This window comes from Chiloscyllium punctatum, chromosome 43 (genome assembly GCF_047496795.1).
Source record: "Chiloscyllium punctatum isolate Juve2018m chromosome 43, sChiPun1.3, whole genome shotgun sequence".
NCBI lineage: Eukaryota > Metazoa > Chordata > Chondrichthyes > Orectolobiformes > Hemiscylliidae > Chiloscyllium > Chiloscyllium punctatum.
Genome location: NC_092781.1, coordinates 10,302,254 through 10,328,378, shown reverse-complemented (window position 1 = coordinate 10,328,378; position 26,125 = coordinate 10,302,254).

Genomic DNA, 26,125 nt, shown 5'->3' with positions numbered 1-26,125 from the left:
ATCGAGTTTTTCAGCCCAGTGTTACATTGTTTCCTTTCTGAGAACACTTGGTGCTGTGTCTGGTAGGCTTTTGCTGTTAACTCTCTGAAAGTACACCCACGTCTTCATAACATTAGCACTCCCAAATCGAAACAGCTCTGGATATTGAGTTTCCAATCTCGGTCACTCTACAGCCATGTCCGTCTAATATCATTGAATATTATCCATTCACTCAATGTGAATTCCTTAGTCTGTTTTGAGAATAGAAAACACAATCTGATAGCATGCGTTTCATTCAGCATTTTAACCCGTTATTTCCTGCTCCATTTTCGCCTTTTTTTCTCATGTTGATCCAGTCATGAAACTGTCAGACACCGTCATAATCACAGAATCAGGACTGATGAGTAATGTTTCATGAATCCCCAATCATGATCTCTGGGTATATCCTGCCCCACTGTCAGGCAGATCCATCAGTGCTGGGTTCATCGTGGGATGCAGTCAAGAAAGGAGTTTCCCTGGAATTCGTCGACATTGATATCAGAACCCGGGAAATCTCATGGTTTTGGAGATGATCAAGGAAATAGCCTGATGATGGACATCTGTTGACCTCCACGCTAGCTTTCAGTAATAACTCAGTTCCCCGTGCTGTCGAAAACAAATCGGAGGCAGCTCTGTCAGTGTCTCCACAGGCCCAACACTCATCGAGTAGGGCGAGTCTTCCAATACTCTGTAGCACGACTGCGAGAAGTGATGGGTCAAACAACAAGAGTGAAACATTCTTACCAAACTACTTGTCACAGATGGATCTGCCCCTAAAACGTTCTGTCAGAGCAATATGCCGACTGCCCTGGTGGAGGGAATGTCTCAGCGTCATCTTGAAGTTATTGCCAACTGTCTTATGTGGCACTTTCCCCTGCGAAGTCGGACATAATTATAAGTGACTGAGCAAGTGAAAGCTGGGCATCCAAGAGGCATTGCGAGCCATCAGCAGCTGCGGCATCAATAGCCTTCCACTCATCAGAAAATCAGTCGTGGGCTGTTCACTGATGGGATAAAAACAATGACTGCAGATGCTGGGAACCAGATTCTGGATCAGTGGTGCTGGAAGAGCACAGCAGTTCAGGCCGTATCCGAGGAGCTTCGAAATCGACGTTTCGGGCAAAACCCCTTCATCAGGAATAAAGGCAGTGAGCCTGAAGCGTGGAGAGATAACGTAGGGGAGGGTGAGGGTGGGGAGAAAGTAGCATAGAGTACAATGGGTGAGTGGGGGAGGGGATGAAGGTGATAGGTCAGGGAGGAGAGGGTGGAGTGCACAGGTGGAAAAGGAGATAGGCAGGTAGGAAAAGTCCGGACAAGTCATGGGGACAGTTACTGAGCTGGAAGTTTGGAACTAGGGTGAGGTGGGGGAAGGGGAAATGAGGAACCTGTTGTCCGTTGCTGATGCATTTACTGATTCAATATCTGCCGATTGTCTCCATCCTTGATAACTTAGTTTCCTAACTACTTCGTGCCATCCAGAAATGTAGTTGTTTTTTTTCCATGTGATTACAAACAGTACTGGTCACTGTGTCACTGCCGTCCTTACTTTCTGTTAAGCTGATAAAGAAGCTAATTTCTCTCATTAATCACTGCTTCCAGCTCAGTTGCCAGTCCTCCCCGTAATCCTGTGCAGCAGTTTCGGAAAGCATAATATTCCTGTCCATTTTCTTTGTAACAGGCATGAGATATGAAAAAAATCGACTCCAATTGCTGAGAACCGCCTCGAATGGCTGAAATATCCCATTCTGTGCCTGTTTAAATCTCTTGATGGGCGGAGTAGCCTGCTTCAGCATATATATAGTTGTGAATTATGCAAAAAGTATTGGAACCGTCAGTGAACACTCGGCTTCGGGACTTAAGAAAATTCTTTCTGAAAATCATAACAACTTGCACAGGTTGCTTCTCCAAATTATATCAGCCTGTCATTTTCTCAAATATAATTCCCATTTCGTAATTCTATGTTGACCTTGTCTCTGTCCAACACTTTCAATCCCAATAATTTCTCCAAAACCATGCATTTACTAATTTCATTCTCTTCCCTTTTCCCACCAGCTTAAAACATAGAGCATTGAATATAGATCATAGGACGTTACAACGTAATACAGGGCCTTCGGACTTCGATGTTGCACCGTTTAGTGAATAGAATCTGATGCCCATCTATACTACTCAGTTCCATTAAGCTCCGTATGAATGTCCAATGCCCATTTAAATGCCCTTAACGTCGGTGACTGTATTACTGTAGCAGGCAGGGCGTTCCATTCTCTACTACTCTCAGAAAAGAAACTACCCATAACATCGGTCAAAAACCTATCAACCCTCAATTGACGCTATGTCCCCTATTTCAGCCTTCACCATCCAAGGAAAAGCTCTCAATGCCCACCCTACTTAACCCTTAGGTTTGCCAGTTTTCTGGGAAGGTTTTTTTTAAAAAATTCATCTGGAAGGCAGAACTGAAGGCAGAGTTTCTTCGTGGTTCTGCCATTTCCTTGTTCTCCATTCTCTGCTTTCAGACTACAGAAGCTACACTTGCTTTATATTTCCATTTACATCGACATATTGTTTATAAGGTATTAAAGTTAACTTCTTCAAAGATTGTTAATATATTGTCCGGAAACACAGCACATTCTGTCATGAGCTGCTCAACGATTGACTTTTCTCAACCAGAGAAGCATCAACTCTGAACTATCAGTAATCCAGCATAATCTACATTCGTCCCATTTTCCATCACGAAGCCCGTAGACGGGAATGTTATGACACTTGAAGTGCTCATCCAACTAATTCTTAATAGTTGTGAGGTCACGCTTGTCAACTACCCTCTCAGGAAATACATTTCCGATTCCAACTACCTCTGCGTGAAAACAAATTCACAAATCGTTTCCAAATCTCAAAGCGTTCACTTTCAAAGTGTGTTCCCTTATTGTTGGCGCTCTGACTAAATAAACAACTCCTGTATATCCACACTCTCCATGTGGTTCATAATCTTATCTTTCTGAAACACATCCCCCTCCGCTTTACCTACTCCACAGCAGAAAATCAGAACTTATCCAACTTGTCTTCATAGCTGTTAGGCTCCAGCCTAGGGAACAAACTGGTGAATCTCCTCTGCACCCCACCCATGCAATCAAATTCTTCCTGTAATGTGACACTTAGAACTGCACACCGTATCCCATCTATGGCCGAAACAAAGATCTGTCCAGCTTTTGTAATCAACGTCTCACTGAATGAATCGCTATCACCGCGTTCGCTGCTGCCTTCTCAACTCATCTTTTACCCTGCCCAGTTGCATTGAGGCACCTGTGGAGATTCACCCCTGAACATCCTAGTTTGCTGCCATTCATTGATTTCTCCCCTGTCTGGTTCCTTTTACCAAAATACACCACCTCATATTTATCAGAGTTCCATTCCTTCCGCCATTGATCTGCCCATCTTACTATTCCATCTATGTCTTCCTGTAAGGTAAGACCTTCCTCTTCACTGTCAACCACGCGGCAAATGTTTGTGTCAAACTGAAACTTAGTGTTCACAATGGCCACACACCACTCGGACGCGCCCCAACATGTACATCTGCATCTCTTATGAATATCACCAATAATAAGAGACACAGCACTGATTCCGGTGGTGGTGGAGGGGACACGGTTCTCCAGTCACACAAACAGCTTTCTGTAACCACTCTCTGTCTCCTGCCACTCACTTGAATTTCGATGCAACATGGCAAGTCATTAATGAGTCCTTGCTTATTGTGTTCCACTTTACATGCGTGTAGAATATCTGGGGATTCTCGTTAGTCTTGTCTGCGAGTAGGTTTCCGTTCATCTCTTTGACAGTTTCCTCAAAGTGAATAATTTCCTCTTTATTGCAATCTTATGTTGATTTTTTTTCCTTGAATCAAGAATAGACAGCGAGAGAAACATTCTATTTATTTCCATCATGTCATATGCGTTGAGATTTCCTAAGTTTCACCTGTTGTTCGAAATTCTATCGGTCACAAGCGAGTATCTTCATCAGATAATCTCGCCATCTGAGGGTCGAACATGAGAAATATACATTAGAGTTCCTTTGTGGTCAGTATACATTCTCTGATACTGGGACATGAAAACTGTATATAATATTCCAGGTAGTCTCAGCAAGACGCTATACAAGTGCTTCATGATATATTTATTTCTACATTCCCATTTCATTCAGTGAAGGCAAACCTAACTTTAACTTTCCATTTACACGTATTTCTCCAAACACCCTTTACCTTTATTGCATTTCTGAAATCACCATGTAAGATCTTACAGAAAGCCTCCTGGAAATCCAAATATTCCACTTCCACTGTGTCGACACTGTCCAAGCTGCAAGAAACAACTTCAATCATTTCTTAACTTTGTCAAGTATGATTTCTCTGCCAGAACAACACACTGATTCTCTCCAATGTTTCTGTTAATTTCTGAATATCTTTTTTCTCATCTTTAAGGATGGATTCCAACAGGTCCCAACAGAGAGTAGAAAGTATATGGAATAGTGTAGGTTAGATGGGCTTCAGATTGGTTTGACAGGTCGATGCAACATCGAGGGCCAAAGGGCCTGTACTGCTCTGTAATGTTCGATGTAGATGTCAAGTTCATTGGTCAACAGTTCTCCACATTATCTTTTCTTATGTTCATAAAGGTTTGGATCGCGTTTACTATCTTCCAGTTGTCTGCAGTGGCTTCGAGATTTGCAGGATGTCCAGAAAAATAAAACACCATCATCGACAGTGCGATTAATATGTCTATCGCCCTTCTATTCTGATGTTCTGATATGAAGTAAATCTGGTCCGTAAAACTAATAAAAGCTCAACCCAGCTGCCTTTTTAAAATATTACCTTGTTACAAATATGAATTGATTTTGCATCTTTAGTTCCAAAAGTTCTTCTGATCTAATGGCCTCTCTGGGAGATTTGCTGGATTTTCCTCCATGCAGGCTGATGCAAACCATTTGGTTCGTTTCTCTACTATTTACCCGTTCTCCACGATATGTGATTACGTGCCTATCACAAACTTCCACGGCTGATCTTGCTTTTATTTTGTCCTTTTTGAATTATAGACAGTATACTTTGTCAGTGTTTGTGTTTCCTGGTCGTTTGTAATAATGTTCGCATTTTGATTTCTTTATGAGTTTCATGACCGTCCTTTTATGGATTTTATTTTCAGAATTCTGACGTTTCCACAAAGTCTGGAATTCATCTGAAGCCACTTCCTTTGTTTTAGCACAATCTTTAGTTTCTTCATTTAACCATGGTTGAATCACCACCTTTTTTATTGCCGTTTGTATCTTGGAAAACTATTTGCATATTTCAGAATTAGCAGTATTTCTACAAGTAATAGTTATTGCTTGTCTATCACTCAATGTTATATTGTACTTTCACTCAAACGAACTCGCCCATCTTGTCTCCAGGCTTCCATGATGTTAGACCGTAATGCTCAAAAAGTCCACACTGTGTGCAGATGCTGCGTAAAATACAATATTTTCTTGTCAAATTTTCTCATCAGCTGATTCAGAGCAAGTTTAGGATTTAGTCCTTCTGACCACACAACACCAAATCTGAAAAGCCTGGGATAGAGCTCGATTCACAACACTATCTTCAACCTACCTCATATACACTTACGAAATTTATTTTTCACTAAATTCGCAGTCACTTGGTTGAGGCAGTTCAGATTCAACTTGACATCATCCATTAAAACTGCAGCACACAAGATATGTACATATCAATTTCCTATAACGTAAAATGCACACAATGTGTGCAAATGTTTGCAGTAAGATATATAATACACCAATGCTGGCTTCTCCATGCTATTTGTAAGCTCCACTCAAACAGATTCTGCGGAATCTGAGGCACGTGGTCTGTGGCGTTATTAGAGACAGACTTGGACAAAACATCCGGAGACGCTCACCTCGACGCAGAGTTAATCTGAAGAAATGCTGAGCAATAATGGGCAAGCAACAGTAACCTTCACAGCTTTGCCAGGATAAGTCTCACCGTATTCTCTCTGTTCCCTGACAGTCCCTCTATATCCGTTACAGCACCGAACCCCGAACGAGTCAAATGTTCCAAGACTCTCAGAAATGCAATGCAATCCTCCAATCTGTCTCTGTCTCTCTCTGTCTATGTCTCTCTCTGTCGCCTGCACTGTAGTCCCCACACTAATAACACTGCATGATTCCAACACTGTTGACTAACTCCCCCTGGGCACCTCACCATCCAACCCACCCCCAACGTCTATACCAGCACTAATACTTACAACATGAACATGCCCACCTTCACGAGGTCCCTCCCTTTCTCTCATCCCCGCAGAAACAGCCTGGAAAAGGACAGAAGCATACAAGTCGGGCGGTGGAATCTCCACTATACGTTGGCTCACACTTCCCCATCTTCTCCCCCGAAAACCCAATGTGTATTGAACCCTGGGAAAAGCCAGAGATGACCACAAAGTATTGTATGGGGATTGTATAGCATCCACGTCACACCAACAATGTTCAGTGTCGAAACATTTTCACTTGAAATTCTCTGTCGGTTCCAAAAGTTCTCTCCCTCCTGATGCAGCGACAGAAATACACAGAGACGTATGGATTCACCCTAACATACTCGTACTCACAGTACATACATGGAGACAGACACGCGCACATGTAGATGCAGAGAGACATGCATAGTATCAACATACAATAATCACGTACAAAGATATAAAGCTCAGGCAATGATACAGATGGGCAGATGTAGACACATAATGGACAGACACGTCACCTTATCGACACATTGTGCCACACACAGACTCAAACACTGGTATCTTTAAGACAAGTAGGTCCTTTTTTTATTCATAACAGGACAATGGCTTACAGAGTGAAAGCAAAAGAATGGTTTTCAGAATCACATAAGCCATTGTTAATCAGACTAGATGGGCCGACTGTCCTAATTTTGTTTCTATTTTATGCTTGTGTGGTGTCAGGCTATCTTGTCTTTATTTGCGAGACACGAGCTGAGGCTGGGTTTGATACATCTTTGATTAGAAAGAATCAGTGGTGACAGGCTTGGAAAGTTGCACAGTTTACATCTATTCCTAATTATTGTGCTCTTATGTTTCAAAACAGGTGGCGATTTGATGTTAGATTAACACAAGTTTTAAAATGATGTCTTTTGGATCTTTATGGTTATGTTATCTGTAATGTCCTTATCGTCAGGGAGCAGTGAAGATTTGGTTAATAAAGGTATTCATGGCTGCGCTCGACCAATGTTTTCGGGGCTGGAGAGTTGGTGTTTATTGAGTTTAGATTGGAGAGGCATGGTCAGACATAAGTGGATGGTGAGACAACCCTCGGATGGTCAGACACAATCGAATGGTCAGACAAAATCTGATGGTCAGACAAGTCGGATGGTCAGACACAACATGATCGTGACACACAACTGGACTTTCGGACACACTGGGATCAGCTATGGGCATTCCGAATGGTACAGCCTATTGCCCCATTGAGACTGTTGCCCCAACTCCGTGTATTTGTCTCCCTATGCAGTCCTCGAGGTCGCGACCGAAGTAGACGACGAACCCATTCTCACAGACAGGATCGTTGCAATGAGACATGAGGAGACCATTCTGCCCCTCGAACGACTTTCGCAGGAATAGAGAGTGAAGTTGTTTACCTCGTTGAGTACATTACACAGCCCGGAAGTATGCTATTCAACGCGGCTGCGTTGCTAAAAAGGAAGCTGTCAATAACAGGAAACAGAGAATAGTGAGTCTGCAATTTTGACTTTGACAGGGAAGGTTAGTGAGCGAACCTGTAGCAGAAATGACATACGTGAGTGGCCTATTTTGGCAGACCCCATACAACAATGGTGAACAAATGAAATGGAGAGGGTTTGCAGACCTCTGTGTCAAAGATGGTTTCCGTGTTCCTGGTTCATGTTGCATGTGAAGCCGCTCTTCAGATGCAGCAAATGATTTGGAAGGTAAGTGAAATGATGCTGTTTCATGCAAAGGTTATTAGGTTCAATCCTCGGAATGTTTTATTGCATGTTCACAGGGAGAAACTGAGGACTGCAGATGCTGGAGATCAGAGTCGAAACATATGGCCCTGGATAAAAAATAGCATCCGAGGAGCAGGACAGTCGACTTTCCAGCATAAGCCCTTCATCAGGAAACTGACAAAAACGTTCAACCCTCTGCTCCTCAGATGCTGCCTGACATTTTCTGCTTTTTCAGGAGCACTCGTACAAGACACTGTGCGCAGTTCTGATTCCCTAAAAGAAAGAAAAATGAAAAAAAAAACCTTTCACTTGTAAGATTTCCAAAGCTGTTTGGCTTTATATGATACGAGAATGAAGGCTTTTTGATATGAAAGATTATCCGTTTGGGTTTTAGAAAAGAAATAAATGACACACGAATTTGAGAAAAGTATAGTAGATGAATAGAAATTTTCTCTTGTCAGGGAGACTAAAACGAGGGAACCTTTTTAAGGAATCATACATATTGATATTATGAAAACATCAAACGATTTTGAAAAAAAAACGTGCATTATAAACATATCATCAAATTATGAAGCGGAATTTAAAAATCACTAATGAAAGCCACTTGGTATGAAAACAGCAATGAAGCACCTGCATATAGTCAAGAATCATACACTCCATAGAATGTTCATGAAGCGTGGACATGTTCCAGTTCAGTATTCAGTTGACGTTATTGTCTGTTTTAACACACAGAGAGGAACAGCAGCCTAGTGCTCCCTAACTCATTCCTTGTTCCAGCTGACAGCAAACTTTGATAGCAGAAAATTCCTGAGTCATGTTTTCCACTCGTGGAGGATTCCTGATGAGGATTCATTGGAATCTGCCCACTGCTGAAGCAAGGGAATACAGCCAAATCCCACCGTTTCAGGAACAAATCCCACAATCAGCAGGTGATATGAGAAGAAGGACCTGAGAGGGCAGAATAACAGTTGGGGCTTTCTGTCATGATCCCATTTGTTATGATTTAAAGGATTAGGAAACTCTGGAAGGCTTTCATTTTTCTGTTCGTCTTAAGATGTGTGTGTGTGTGTGTGTTTGTGCACGTGTGTGTGTATGTGTGCATTGTGCCTGACGGATTACAAGTAAAAGGCCCCAAACTGAACTTATATCATTGACCTTATGACGAAACATTGAATTTTAATGTTGCCAGTGAAGGACTGGATCTGAAAAATCGACCGGTGGACCTGCAGCATGGATCAGAACACACACAAGAAATTCAGAAAAGGCGTCCAAGTGGGAATTCCCTTTCCCAGAAGTTTATGGTGCCTGGGTGTTTACATTCACTGAAGTTGAGTTTGTTGAACATTTTAAAGACAAGTGAATGAAGGCAAATAGAAAGCAGGCAGAAAAGGGCTGCTGAGACTCACAATCAGATCAGCTACAACCTTCGTGTCTGGGTAAGCCATGACAAAGTTTCCAATGACACATACCTGCTCCTCAGTCCGATGCAATATTTAGCCACTAAAACCTCCTGCACGCGAGCGTATGAAGGCCAGTTGCTCGAAACGCCTGTTTTGTACTAAATTAGGATATCACTCAGTCCCTCAACACTGTCACATACGTTTTGGCGTTTGTTGGAAATTGTTATTGGAAAATCCAGTCTGGTTGCAGAAGACGCCAACTATCTCTTTACAGGACGTTTCCTCTCATTGTGCTTCAATTGTTGGTCATGTTGCAGATCCAGATTCACTTTGAATACAGCCCCCATACTTCTCCCACATATTGCTCCCAAAGTACTTGCCTCTCTGTGACTATAGAATTCGATATCTGAACGTGCTGCAAAACAGCAAACATTACATTTTTAATGCCTGAATGTAATTCGGATGCTGAATCTTGCTGTGTCGTTGTGTAATATCATGGCTGAACAACTTTGACATCAGGTCCTGTTGAATACACAATTCTTCACACACTTCATCTCTCCAACAGGCCCAACTTATATCTCCCTCCTCATTCAATATTTCCTGTGAACCAGCTGAACTAACTCTTGACGAGAGAATACCTGACATTCACTACACTCTGTGAGAAGAAATTTCCTCCAAACATGTATAAAAACCTATTCCTATGTTGAAAAGACGTGGTCACAGGGGTTCAAATAAGAGTAAAGAATAGGGGGCATAGCTTTAAATTAAGGGGGGGGGGTAGATATAGGACTGATGTTAGGGGTAGGTTCTTCACTCAGCGAGTCGTAAGTTCATTGAATGCCCTGACAGTAGCAGTGGTGGACTCTCCCTCTTTATGGGTATTTAAGCGGGCATTGGATAGGTATATGGAGGATAGTGGGTTAGTGTAGGTTAGGTGGGCTTTGATCGGCGCAACATCGAGGGCCGAAGGGCCTGTACTGCGCTGTATTCTTCTATGTTCTGTGTTCTAATAACCGGAACCAAGACAATAGTTGATCAGGATGATATCAGAGATCGCTGACTAAATTGAGTAAAAGGGCTTCAGGCGCAAACTCTCCACTGGCTGGAGTCATTCAGAGGACAAAGGAAGATGTTCGTGGTTGGTGGGCATTATTCCTCTCTATTCCAGCACATCTCCGCAGGAGATCCTCAGCGTAGCTTCCTTGCCAGGAACATCCTCATCTGCTTCATGAATGTCTTTCCCCAATCATAAGATAATAAGTGTGCGAAATAACTGAAGATTACACCATGTTCAGAACAATTTAATCTCCCCAACCCCTCAGTTCTAGAAACAATCTGTGTCCGTATGCAGCAAGACACGGACAACATTCAGGCTTGTGCTGTCAAAGTGTCGGGAACATACATATAACAGCGCTGCCAGTCACTTCCACAATTAAAAGTGGAGCTCATTCGGCATCTTAAGCTGGTTGTACACAAATATAAGGAAGCCATTCAACCCGTCGAAACTACTGAACAAGATTATTGACAGTCCATTCAATACCCCTGCTTGTCACACAGGGAGAGAACGAGTCTATTCAGTGTCTTGATCTGTTAAACCGGGACAGGCATAGCCTGGTCATGCTCTTGAACCTGTTCTATGGGACGGGGAGAAGGCCATGTAGCCCTGCGAGACACTTATCCAAGAGAGGGTCATGACATTGAACCTCCAACATGACAAACCTATGAAGGAGACACTGCACAGGTTGACTGCTCCATGATGTTTTTCCTGTGTCCTCAGCCCGTCGAACACAGGATACTTTAACGTGGATTGCTGGTAAGGAAGAGGGAAGCCAAATGATTTGCGCCAAGTCTGAAGGAGACATCTTCCATCTCCAAGAAGGCAGACCCATTGAGGTCAGTAACTGGTGTGAATAATTAATCCTCTTACATTAAACGTATTGTGGCAGCTGCCGGCATTGAGTATAACATGATGTTCAGTGCAGGGGCACACACCAACTGCAATGTATTAATATGGGAAGAGTTTATTCAAAGACTGGAATCCTCGTCTCTCCATCGAAATGGGGAGTGGGTGTGGGTTAGGGGAACGTTGTCAGAGTCGCATAACTATCCAGAATCATGTTACCCAACTGAAAAAAAAGCCATGTATTTGTTGGCTTATCCATATCGGTTTATGATTTAATGAGAGATAGTACATCTCCCTCAAGGGTCAATCCAATCACCTCTTATTCTCTCACAACGCTACAGAGTAACTTTCACTAACTCTTCATTGTGCTATCATCCCAGGGGCTAGATTGGTGAAGGTCCTTTGCACTTTGTGGCAAGGAGTATATTTCTAATACAGGAGAGAAAATCTGTCCACAATACCACAAATCCGCCGACAACCACACTTTCAGCGTCGATCACCATAATTTTATCCCTCACCTTGCCATGTCCCTTGTTTTGTCATGACATAAAAAGCCATTCATTCTCTGTGCACTCCGACTGATGTGAAATTTAAACGTTCCTTACATCTGTATTTCAGCAACAATAAAGCCAGTACCCGAGATGTGTATGGAGATAAACATCAGTCTCTGGAATAATTTGAAAGAGACAGAATACACCTGAATTCGGGAATGGCCGCCTCCCTGAATGCAAATGAGTTGTAAGGAAGTGGGAAAAACTGAGGGGAAGGGAGCGAAGCTATCTTTCCTTTTCGTATCCTCTCACCAGATGTGAGTCACCCTTATCAGGACAGTGTGTTATACCTGTCTTCAACTGAGATTCTGGTTCAGCTCTTCCCCGGATCAGTCAAAGGTAAAACACATTGCCGTGTGTCTGCAGTCATCTGGAAACCTGACCAAGGGAAGAATGATCCATTGCCTTCCCGAAAGGACATAAGGCAAGCAGATCTGCTTATACCAACAGAGTATAATTCTGTGGCTGCAGAGTATGAGTCAATTTCATCCAGCCTGTCAGATTCTGTGGATAGAACAAGTTAATATCTCAAGTGCAATCATTTGTTAACGGAAGTGTGGTTAGAATGGACTTGAAAAAGCTGTATCCGAATTTTACAAAGAGAGAGTTCAACAGAAGTTAATATGGATACTGAGACATCTTGCTGTTGGCTCTGGACAGGGTTGGTGAGAGTGGAGAATATTGACATGTAAATCTGTGCAGGAGAAAAAAGAGTTAAACAACAGTCTGTTATCTCTTTGCATTCCAGTTACTAAATTGCAAATATTAAGTTGTTAGCTATAATTTGTAAGGTAAGGAAATCTTGATTTGAATTGAAAACGTTGACTACCACCTTTCCAATATTTACGTATCAGGAGCAGCAAATCATTTCAACCTGTTTTAATATACAGATAAATGGACTTACCAGGAACACCGACTACAGCAAGGATGGGATAGTAACCACCTTGAATGATCCAAACAATATCCTGGATCCGCGATGCTAATGATATCCAAGGCTGAGAAAGAAAATAAAGTCCGTCAAATAAACTCCTGTCCGTTGGTGGAGCATTCCAGTCTATTGTTCTCAGATTCTTGTCCATGATCATAGTATTCCAGGCTAAAGTTCTCAGATTCCAATCTCTCCTACTCCTCTCAGTCTGCTGATGCTTGTTCGTGCAGGCGGTGATGTTCCCGCTCAAACTGTGGAACAATGCATTGAAATTAGTGCCTTATATATAGAAGGGGCTAAACCTCGACTGACACATTTAGAATCCACGGGGACTCACTTTAATCACATTCGCTAAACAAATAAAGCCAGTTAACGGCTTGTAATTCAATACGTTATTACTATAAATCAAAATAACTTTTAAAATTTAGGAGTTCTGATTGGCATATATAAGGGTATCTGAGAGAAGAGATTTTGACATGGTATATCGATTGAGTGTAATCATTTAAACTGTTATAGACATTGGCGCAATGCAAGAAGATTATCAGAATTCAAGTATGCTTCTCTGTCCTCTGATAGGTGTACACATTCTGTAAATGCTGATCTATCATTACAATATCAGTAAAACGTTTTGAGAACTTTTATCGTCTATAATCTAACTGAAAAATGCTCCGAAAGCAACATGGGTTTATGACAGGCAGATGTCAATATATATGTTAACAGCGAGTTGTACCTGACAAACGCAATTCTGATTGGTATTCCAGGATCAGAGAGGGCAGGTGAGGCGATGCTATTGATTTTATCGATGCCAGTGAACTGTGATAAAGTCTCATTTACTGGACTTTTTGACAGCGTGATTAAAGCATCGGAGAAGAGAGAGAAAACGGTGCAAACTGGGGGAAATGGCTGTTGAGCTTGGAGGGAGGGAGATATTGTCGAGACATCATTATTGGAACATTGCTGTTTATAAATCATATGAAAAACAAATTCAGAAACTCGGAGTGGGCTTAACCTTTACTGTGGTTTCCTCAAAGGTTGGGGAGATTCCATCATTGAGTTTATTGAAGATGAAGCTTGATAGAAATCTACAAAACGTCAAAGTGATGGTGAGATTGCAATATATTGTTGAAATATCTCTCTCTACATCAATGCTGATTAACAACGGTTACTTCACCAAAATCCTCAGAAAACAAGTAACATCTTCTGTGCAGTATCAAAAAATGCCAGTTCACAGACAGGAACCAGACATACTAAGTGGCACAGCACCGAAAATCGAACTGAAACTGGGATGTGGATGAGCGGGCAGATGTGGCTGCAGTGATGCAATCGCTGAGAGCGAGAGATTTATCTGATGGTTTCGAGGCACTTGCAATGCCAAGGCTGGGAGCACCCACCTCACTGAGAGCAGATTCTATTGACATGAAGAAGGGAATATTGGGGCATCAGGTTTGGGGACAAGAAAATTCAGCTCCTTTGTTCTGATATGAAAATTTTTCAGCAGGACAAATATTTGTGGATTGAGGGAGTATCTGTCCCAGGGAACGGTCTGTCATATCGAGAACTCCTGCAAAGTTTTAACTCGTGGAGGAGTACGTGAACAGAGAAGAACAGAGGTAATGTTTTAGTCCTAGAGTCATCGGTGTGTACTACATGGAGACAGACCCTTCAGTCCAAACCGCCCATGCCTACCAGATATCCCAACCCAATCTCGTCTCACCTGCCAGCACCCAGTCCAAAGCCCTCCAAATCCTTCTCTTCATATATCCAAGCAGATGCATTTTAAATGTTGCAATTGTACCAGTCACCACCACTTCGTCTGGCAGCTTAATCCATACACGTACCATCCTCTGCGTGAAAACGTTGCCGCTTCGGTCTCTTTCATATCTTTCACCTCTCATCCTATACCTATCTGCTTTCACTATGTCACCTTTGCCATATGGCTGACTTTGCATTGAGTTAAAATGCTGCAAGTGCTTTTGGTACGTTTCATATTATTCCATTTCCTGCAATCTAGTACAGGTCAATAAAGGGATCTAAACCCCAAAAACTAAAAGAAAAACACGATGCAATTCGGCTCGAGACGTTTTCAAGTTTTTCAGAAAAATCAGGAAAGTGGATTTAAAGTTAATCAGAACAGCGGTGGAACCTTTGAATGCCTAAGCAGACATAGGGTAAATGGAAGCTTTATCGTTACAAATGTGTTTTTATTGGGAAACTCGATAATTCACAAAGTGGTGGGCATTGGAATGAAGCAGTCAAAATGCTTATCTTTCCTGGGTTGTTCTTCCTGAAAACATGACTGCCGTTGCTCATATCCATGATAATATCACGACCCTAGAGCATAGGCGTTTGGTCTGTGAGCAGATCGAGTAATACAATAGACCAGGCGCCCGATTGTGGATCTGGCTGTAGGTTCGACTCTTACATTGCTCGATGGCAACGTGGACTTTGGTTACTCCCACAAAAAAATATTTTTCAGTGATCTTAAACTGAAATTATATTTGGAGTCCTGGTCTACAGGAACGATAATCCTTTTTGTAAATGTTCTTGAGAACATCAGAGTCAATATCCTGGCGTCATCGCAGATGGTCAATCTGAAATCGCCCCACACGTTGTTCCTGGGCATCTTTCCATTTCCCAAATGCTGCTAACCAATCACTGCCACTCCTGGGAATGACAATGAAAGAAAATAAATAGCCCTGTCTCAGCTTTGAGAATATTCAGAAACGCTTGGGAAAGCGAATCTGAGAGACCAAAGGGTAAACTGTCCAACTGTGCCAAGACTTTTGATGAACCTTTCCCTTCTTTCAGAAGCTGGGACATTGACTCTGATGTTCTCGGAGCCATTAATTGATCCGTAGAATTCAAAGGACTCCCGTCACTGATGCTCTTTTTGTTTGCTGTTATCGTTTTCAGGATCAAATATCTCTCTTTCCCTGTTCGGGAAGAGGGCAAGAACCACGGCGTTCGAAGTTTCGAATATAAACTCCTGGATGATCAGGGATGACTGGAGAAGAGCGAGGCAATAATGGAGTAAAAACCCTCAAACTCCTTGGACGTGCTGCTGCCAGAAACGGAGGCATGATTATCCTTTACCCATTTTTCATCACTTAACCTTGTATGCCTACGCACCACAAATTTAAATCTGAATGCCTCTGAAGTTTATGTGGATTCCTGCCTTTCCGACCATTTCAAACTGTGAGTTTCAAATTCAACCGCTTCCTGGCTGATAAGCCTTTACTGCATATCGACTCAAATCTTTCTACCTCTCATCTTAAATCAATGGCACCTCGGTATCGATCAAGACGAAAGGTGACTTTCAGACGACCCTATTCATATCTCTCATTATATTGTACATCTCAGTCATGACTCCTCACAATCTTCCCAGCTATAAACAAAAACAGCCCCATTCTCTCTTCGTAACTGAAGCTCTTGAAATGGACAGTATCCGAGTAAATCTTTTCTGCACGGTTCTCAGTGCTGTCAACTACCTGCTATAATGCGAATTGTCGAACTCCACACAACTCACAAGCCAGAGGCGAATGAACAACTGAAATTTAGGATGCAGAAAGACAAAGCTACTGTTATTTTTCCAAGAGAGTATCTTCTGCTCAATACTGCCGGGTGTCATTTTCCTGAGCCTGATGCTCAATAATCTCTGGTACATGTCAGTGAAAGCGGCAACTTGAGGTTTGATCTCAGACCAGCAGCACAGAAATGTAGGACTTGTTTGAAAGTCCCGATAGCGGGACTGGGAGACGTTTAACCAGGAACAGTGACTACAGCAGTACACACTAATCGGTCTCAATGTGAGAGTTGGATTGTGCATCGCCGATATGAAACAGGAGAAGTGACATAAAAGAGGTTAATTATAGTTTGAGGAAGGGACATCTACGAGAATGGGTCAGTTTGAAGCACAGCGATATGTGGGGTCGGGTCTTTCAAAGAGCGAAATCATTACCTCGAAAAATATTTTCGTGTTAAAAAAATCCTTCCAGCGTTTTCTCAGCACATATTACGTGCAGTAAAAGAGTAAAAGTCTGTAATTCAGATTCGAACTGCTTTTGTGACAGCCACAATGCAAAGCAGCATGCCCAATACCACATGGGAGACCAAAACGTGAGAATAAAAAAAGGATACTGCCAGACAATATGTCAGGAACAGCACCGCATGCACAACAGGAATACTTGCTAACTCGTGACAGGGATGTGTGACCTCAATCTCCACAGCCTCTGGTGACAGGAAAGTTAAAGTTCCAGCTCACACTGAATTTGTTGAAGACTGAGATTAGTGGATTTCTACAAAACTTCAAAGGATCAGCGGACAGTGCACAGCATTATTACTCCAAAACAATTTAATTTAATATAGATTACTTCTCCAATTTCTACATTCAACGGAATACGCACTGCTGCAGATGATCGTATATTCCGATTGCCAGATCCGGAGTCAGAGAAACCGCGTTGTGCCGCCCAAAGAATACAACAGGGAATGGTGATGGGGAGGAGTGCACAGATGTGTATCTCGACTGAGTCAATCGGTGAATGGGAGATCCTTCTCTGACAATTTGCAGGTGCGTGAAAGATCGAGCCGAAGAGCTACAACCTTACTTGGAGCAGCCTCTCGTGATATTGAGCAGGGAGCATTGGGAGAACAGGCTGTGAGCTCCTAGCTCACCTGGAGCAGCTACTACTGACATGGAGTTGGATCCATTGCGACATTAGATTGGGGAGATCTAACTCACCAGGAACAGCTTCTATTGATATAGATCAGGGAGCATTGGGACATCAGGCTCGCACATCCAACCACACCTCGAGCAGGTTCTATTGACATAGAGCAGGGAGCATTGAGACATCAGGCTTTGGGGGAAAGATACTTAGCCATTTTAATAAGAAATGAAATAACTTTTAGCCCGACCTATCTGGCTGACTCTGCACTGTATTAAATGCAGGTCGAGATGTTCAGCTAGTTTCATGTCGTTCAATTTCCTGCAAACACACATTAAAGTAATCTAAACGTCAGAAAATTATTGGAAATATGCGATGTTGTGATTTGGCTTGAATTTACCTCGAGTTATGGAGGAAAAACATGCAGGTTAATTTCTATTTCCCAGATCAGCGGTGATCCCATTGAATAGCTGAGAGACATAGAGTGAATGGAAGCAGCATGAGGACAAACGTATTTGCTTTGCAAAACTCGCCAATTCGCAAAGAGCAGTGCCATTGGAATGAAGCAGCAACTGTGATTGTTTTTTCTGTTGTTCAACATGTGAACATCACTGCTATTCCTCATGTCTGTGTTATCATCGCATCTCTGGAGCATGCAAGACTTATCTTGCACACGGCCAATGGTGCAAGGGATAATGTGCCTGATTACTGATTAGGGCATTAACTGATCGAGTGCAATTACGGCTTTTAGCGCACTGACAAACTAATCTTCCTTCTTTTTCGGAATCTGAAATGACGTTTGAATTCCTGATCTGCAGGAACGAGAATCCCTATTATCAATGTCACCGAGAACATCAGAATCAATAACCCAGGATCATCACAGGAGATAAAGCTAAAAGAGACCCACACGTTTCTGATTAGCACATTTTCATTTTGCAATGCCACTGACACAATCACAGCATTCTCTGCACTATCACCACTCACGCTTAAGCTGATCCACAGAGAAACAAACTTGCAAGCAGCCCTCAACCCTATCACTGATCCTGAAACCTACAGCCTGGCACTGGAATTGGGCAAATAATTAAGGATAAGAAGAAGCGAGATGACCTCACACTTACAGCGAATAGAAAGATACATTCCAGGAATGGAGTAGCAGAATTTTTTTTAAACACACACCAACATAACTTCAATGAAAAAGCGACAAGAAAGAGCCACAACCCCGCCTAGCTCACTAATCTACGTACACTGAGCTGGTAGCTTTTTGCACCTTGTCCCAGGTTTACCCGATCATTCCTCTGCATTGCCTAGTTTATTTCAGAAGCTGTGATCTTTTGGCATGTATGAGACTCCTCTACTATACCATACTCTCTTCCGGCTTTCTGTCCATATTCTATCATTTCGTCTGGTGTCAGAAATATTACTAACTCCTTGGAGAAAACATGCAAAAATCACGTTGGGCTCAGCCGTTTACTGTTACAAAAAAAATCCACAGGATCCCAACTCTCTCGGAGAAAATAATATCTCTCATCTCTGGAGAAATGCTTTTCACCTGCACCTGTGTGTCAAAATGTCTTCTTGAATGTCCTTTCGCTGTATGCATGATTGCGAATGTTCCTTTCACACCACATCCAGGCACATCATTTTTTCTTTTAACTTCTCCATTAGCTCTTCCCCGATTTCGCAATATCAAACATTTTAGCAGTGAATCTCTCCCTCCTTTCAACCCTCGTTCCCATTCTTCACCGTCCCTCCCCGTCTCCGTGCCCAGAATCAGCGACCTGAACTGTTCAACTAGCTTCTGCCATTTCCAGCACTTCGTCCATTCATGTGTTTGTAATGGTATCGCAATTATGCATGTAACTTGTTCTAAAATGGTACGAGACCTTCCGCCTCTACTACCCATGTCGAGACAATGAATTTCCGATTCCAGCAATTCGTCAAGTGACAAACATAGCTTCAACACCTCTTCAAAACGTTCTCCCCCTTACCATCGATCGATACCCCCGTTCCTCATATTGATTCCGGCAGCAAGGTGGAATAAAAATGCCTGTTTTCCTTGTCTGTGTCTCTCAGAATTTTGTACATCTCAGTTAGGTTTCCGCAGTCTGTACTGCTCAAAATAAACTACCCCAAGTCTTATGCGATCGCGTTGTTCCCTGTTGATTGCGAGAGATTAGATCCTATTCTCCCAACAATTCTGGGTGAAATATCTGCCTTTATCACCCAGATCCAAACCGCCATTTATACACGTAAAGCAGCACAGAGATTGGCCACAGTCGCGAATCCGCCAGAGCACCCAAAAACCTCGCTCCTGAAACAGGGAGTCGCAGATAGGGGAAGTGATAAAAGAAGCGGTATAATCTAAAACCACTGGGACCTTCAATTCATCTACATTGCCACGATAGTGACGGAGACTTCAGAAATACTCACCAGCTCAACTCTCGCGAAACATCCATGATGAAAAGGTGGAAAAGAAGCTGTTCCTGTTCTAATGTACTCACAGACCTGTCAATCACAGGCCCACATCCCGTTCAATGACCTTACCAATCGTTCCGGTCATGAGCTGCTATCCCATTGTAACAAAGTAATTTCCTCCCCATTCCCCTGGTGACATTGCAACGTGTGTGTGGGTGAGTGTGTCTGAAATGGCCTTTCATTGCTAAGTTTGTCTCTTCTTTCAGATTTGACCCATTAACAACGCTGTTGCAGTTCTATAATCCGGCGTAAACATTAGCAATAATTCAATTCATAGCACTATGTGTATTTTAGTTTCCCCTGAAACTGTGATCAGATTGTGAAAAGATATTCTGGCAAAAAAACGTAAACATTATTGCAATGAAGCCAGCTGCCCAATTGAAGCACGTTTTCTGGCAATAATATGAGTTCCTCACTGAACATCCAGGGGTGATTCTTATAAGGTGGAAGGCAGATGGAGATCAGATATCATGCAGTCACTTTCTCAATTTATAAAATCGTAGACGCAAAGCAAGGTACCAGATCATACTGTCGAACCAGTCTCTGCTAAAAAAAATCCCTAAAATGAATTACTCCCATCTGTCCGTGCAACCCTTTCCCATTCATGTATTTCAAAGTCTTTTAAAAGTAGTAGTTGCACCCACATCCGCCACATCCTCATGAAATACATTCCATACGTGAAGCAATCTGTGTTAGAAATGCCCCTTATGCGTTTTTAATCTCTGTCTCTTCTCATCTTAAATTTGTGCGACCCTACTCTTCAAAACCCTCATTCCCGGAAAAAGATAGTACCATTAACACTTTTATGAGCCTAATTCATTTATAAAATTCTTTAAGATCGCCTCTCAACCTCCTGTGCTCGAATGAAAAGATGGCTTCTGAAAACTCTCTTGCTTAAGAATTTCCTTCCTATAACAGTGTGATGAGATCTGGATATCTTTTTTTTTCCAGAATAGGCTTCACCAAACACCAGGCGACGTCAAAATCGCTTCCCAACTCCGACACTCAAAGGACTGAACCATCTGGCAAACGTATTGGACGCCTCTTCATCCTACCCTGTGGCACAAACGACAACAATTATTAATTGGAACCCGACATCCCTCTGTCCTACAACACGACCAAAATGTCTCTCATTATTTGCATACTCCTGACCTTGTTTGTGGTTCAGATTACAATGTTGGGAAGTTGAGGTTGCAAAGTGATTAAGTGACAGGAAAAGAGAGAGAGATGCAACCAGAATCGCACAAAATGGTTACAAAACAGGGCGGGTTCGTGGTCTGCTTGTGGGGATAAATTGTATAGCAGGAAAACGTGAGGACTGCAATTACTGGAAAGTTCGAAATGAAAAGTATGATAATGGAAAAAAAGCACAATATTTGACATTCCTGATTAAGGGCTTCTGACCGATCGTCGACTCTTCTCGCATGCTGACTAGCACGCTGTGTTTTTTCTGCGCCACATTTTTCAACATAGAACGGATTTTACCTCGTGTTGAATTCTGCGCTAACAGGCCCTATGGCCCAACAACTCCATAGTGACTCACCGAAAAGTAAGCCACAAAGACCAAGTCCCCTACCCTGCTACCTAATTTTACACCTGACAAATGCCCCCAACCTGCACATCCATCAACACTATGGGAAGTTTAGCATGACTAATTCATCTAACCTGCGCATCTCTGGATTGTGTGAGGAAATTCACGCAGACACGGGGAGACAGTGCAAACTCCAGAAAGACAGTTGCCAGAGGATGGAATCAAACCAAGGGCCCTGGCCCTGCGAGTCCACAATACTAACCAATCAGATACTGTGCCAAATAAGCAACCAACTTTACCAACATCTGATGAAAATATGCACGAGATGTTAATAAACAGAAATATTATCATTGCTCTGAAACATGAAGTAAATTGGAATCCCTCTGCTACACCTTCCGAGTTTCTCCAACGTGATTTTTGTCTGTTACAGTCAACTTTTTGCTCCATTATTGAATATTAGCCAGCAGTTCTGCAAATGCAAAGTCCTTCTACTTGGAGTTTAACATTCATCTGTTTAATTCTGCAGTTTGTCTCAGATCAGGTTCCGGATTCTGCCTTCTGACTGTTTATATATCCAGAGTTTAAGGAGAGTGTGAAAATTCTCTGACTGCGGTTCCAGGCTTTCTAGGTGATCAGCGCATGATCGAGCGCCTTGGCATCATTGCTGTTGGAACTGACGGGGATGTATCTGGATAATCAGAGGAATAGCTGGTCCTCAAACCAATGGAAGTGCATGACGGACGGGAGTGTCGTGTTGCGTTGGAACGGCCGATCCTCCTGATAATGTAGTAAATGGGAATGAAAGTAGAAGACTGATCTGGAAGAGACTGCTCCTCCAACCAGTGGGCTTGAATGAGGGGCGGGGCTGGAGAACGAGCTGGAGTGGCCGGTCTATCAGCGAGTGTGTGTGAACAAGTTCGGTTTCAATAACAATTCAGCAGATTTGATGAGAACGTTCTCCTCCAATAAGCCCCACACATTTCCAGTTTGAATCAGCCGCATTTCAAATCCCGCCTTGAGGCTTTTATGTGTTCACCCATACTTCTTTTTCGTGTGTTTCAGCTTTCTGATTACCAAACCATACGGTATTTAGGGACCATACAGTGTCTCACTGGTTTACAATGCTACCTAATAGTGCCAGGGTGCCCATTTGAATTCCAACAGCCGTTGCCTGTGTGGAGTTTTCACATTCTCCCAGTGTCTGCGTGCGTTTCCTCCCACAGTCCACAGGTGTGCAGGTTACGGGCAATATTCATGGGTACTGCAGGGTTATGAGAAGAAGGTATCGGGAGTGTGCATCTGATTGGGGTGCATTTCGAAAGGTTGGCGCATCTTTTATGGCCCGAGTGACCCCCTTCCACACTGTCAGGATGTTCTATGCTTTAGTGTGCCGTTGGGAAACGAGGATTTCCCACTTTTGTGTGATCCCCTTCCATACTCTCAAGAGTTTCTATGCTTTAGTGTGCAGCTGGGAAACTATGATTTCCCACTTTTGTAAGTACATTTATGTTCTGGTAGCCTTGATGATCCATTGAGTTGTTATCGACACTTAGAACATGTGACTGTCTTCTCCCTAAGGGTAACAATGTCTTTTTCCCTTTGCATGTTCAAAATTCAGGCTAGTATAACTCTCTGACTGTCAGATCCTGATCTGATGTTTGGTTTGGCAAATGTGAGGATTTTGGAAAGAGGTTTTTCTTCCCATATAAACTATCTATGCACTGATGTAATTACAAACAAGAGAGTTCACCTGCTCTGACTGCAGGAAAGGATACTCATAGTTAACCAATCTGCTGACACGAGAGCAAATTCACGGTGTGAAGAGCCAATCAGGTACTCTCATTGCCAGGCTGCGTTCGAAAACGTGTCTCATCTCTCCGCAAAGCAGTGTCATCACACTGGGAGAGAGCTGGGAATTTACAGCCCGTCATATCAAGGCAGCTTTGGATGGAGTATTGCATTAAGGAGCAAAATTGAAATCAGTGTGAAAAGTTGGAGTCATCCTTTACAGAAAAAATGATGATTATGCTTCGTGGATTCCAAACATCTCAGCCTTGCAACCTTACTGCAGGTATTCCTCAGAGCGTTGTGTTCGGCTCAAACTTCTTCAACTGCTTCATCAATGAACTTGGCTACATCAGAATGTCAGAGATGGTGACAGCCCCATTGATTATACAATGCGCAACACAATTCACTGGTCCCCAAACACTGATTTTCTTTAATCAATGCGGTGCATGAGCTTGACAAGCTTCACAGTGGGACTGATTACAGACAATTGCCAGGCAATGTTCATCTACACAAGGAGATGTTCGAATCATCTTGTCTTAACATTTAAGGGCATTTCCATCACTGAATCCCCCACCATGTGTATGTTTCTTGTTTATATCACCCAGACCCGAACTGAGCAAAACATATATACTATGGGACCACAACAGTTCAGAGGCTTGGAAAACTGCACTGACTTAACAAAGCTGATGTGCAAGCGCCAATGATGGATTGAGTGGAAAATCGAGTCACGTGACACCAGATTATTTTCAAACTGTTGTATTTGAAATCAAAATCTGTTATAGCGCTGTTTCCTCATTCTGTTGAAGTGAAGGGAGGCACACAGGCATCGAAAGTTTGTGATTTTATGTAGATCCGTTGGACTATAACGAGTTTCCATTTGGCTGCTGACCTTCTTCCTTAAAGTCTACCCACTATCCACATTGCATGAGTCAGGAATTTCACGGAATATTTCCCATTTTTTAGATGAGTGCACCTGCAAAAACACTAAAGAATTTCAACTCCATCCATGACAAAGCAGACCCTGCAATCTGAGTACGTTCATTCGGAGGAATCCTTTGTTCACTGTGAAGAAACAACCCACAGGGTTAAAGGGAGACGGCAGGTGAACTGCGCTAAGCGGGATGTTCATTCTGAGAGCTGGTGCAGACACAATGGTCAAATGGCTTCCTTATGTACTGCACCAATTCTGTGCTTCTACATGGTTCAGCCAGCTTTAACATTCACTATTTTCACCATTGGTGTACAGTGGCAATATTTAGAATGAACAGCAGGACGCAGTCCAGCAACTTCACCAGGATCCATCAAAAGTATTTCACAAAACCGTGGGGAAACAGGATACTCATCAAAGCCTGAAAGCAAAGACCCTCAGTTTAAAACGAGAAACCAAAATAAAATGAGAAATACACAACAGGTAGTTCATGATGGGAAATATACAAACTAACGCTCATTGTTGCGGGTGACACAGCTTCAGAATGAACCCTTCCCAACACTACTGGAAACTCCCTACCCTGTTCACTGTCATTACTTCAGCTACTCGTTACACACTAACTTTGACCATTACACACCAACTTCATCACTCCTAGTCTGGATTCACAGTCAGCATTGGCTGATATTTCACATTCGAAAAGTGTGACACTGGAAAAGCAGAGCTGGTCAGCTCATGCCCTTCAATGCTTATGCCCGCAATGTCGATTATCCTGCTCCTCCACGCTACCTGACCTGTTGTAGTTTTCCAGCACCACACTTTTCCATTCTGATCTCCAGCATCTGCAGTCCTCACCTTCTCCTGATACTTTCTAGTTGTTGTTTAAGGAATGGCCTTATAACCTGCATATAGTCACATTTCATTTGAAGAAAGCTCACCTCACTGAACTATATGTTGTTGTGCAACTTCAGTATTGTAATGTTTCCATCAGTGTTACTTTATTCATTGACAACAGCTTCAAAATCTATCTTTCCGTTTGAGCAGCATGGAGTGAAAGGGCATTCTGGCTCTCGAGATATTCGAATGATGAAGGGCTGTTAGGTGCTTCAATCTTTATATTTTGTGTCTCTTGTAAAGGCAAAACTGAGCATTTTTTCAACCCCTTCCATGTATTCACTTGGTTGGTGCCAATTCGAAATCCAGATGCTTCCTATTCCTTCTCCTGGTCCATTAGAACATAGAACATAGAACAATACAGCACGGAACAGGCCCTTCGGCCCACGATGTTTTGCCGAACATTTGTCCTAGCTTAAGCACCCATCCATGTACCTATCCAATTGTCACTTCAAGCTCACCAATGATTCTGACTCTGCCACTCCCACGGGCAGCGCATTCCATGCCCCCACCACTCTCTCGGTAAAGAACCTACCCCTGACATCTCCGCTATAACTTCCACCCTTCACGGTAAATTTATATCCCCTTGTCACACTCTCTTGTACCCGGGGAAAAAGTTTCTGACTGGCTACTCTATCTATTGCGCTGATCATCTTATAAACCTCTATCAAGTCACCCCTCATCCTTCGCCGTTCCAAAGTGAAAAGGCCTAGCACTCTCAACCTATCCTCGTACGACCTATTCGACATTCTAGGCAACATCCTGGTAAATCTTCTATGCACCCTCTCCAAAGCTTCCACATCTTTCCTAAAGTGGGGCGACCAGAACTGCACACAGTACTCCAAATGTGGCCTAACCAAGGTCCTGTACAGCTGCAACATCACTTCACGACTCTTGAATTCAATCCCACTGCTAATAAGCGCGAATACACCATAGGCCTTCTTTCAAGCTCTATCCACCTGAGTGGCAACTTTCAAAGATCTATGAACATAGATCCCAAGATCCCTCTGATCCTCCACCTTAATAAGTACGCTATCGTTAGCCCTGTATTCTGCTTTCTTATTTGTCCT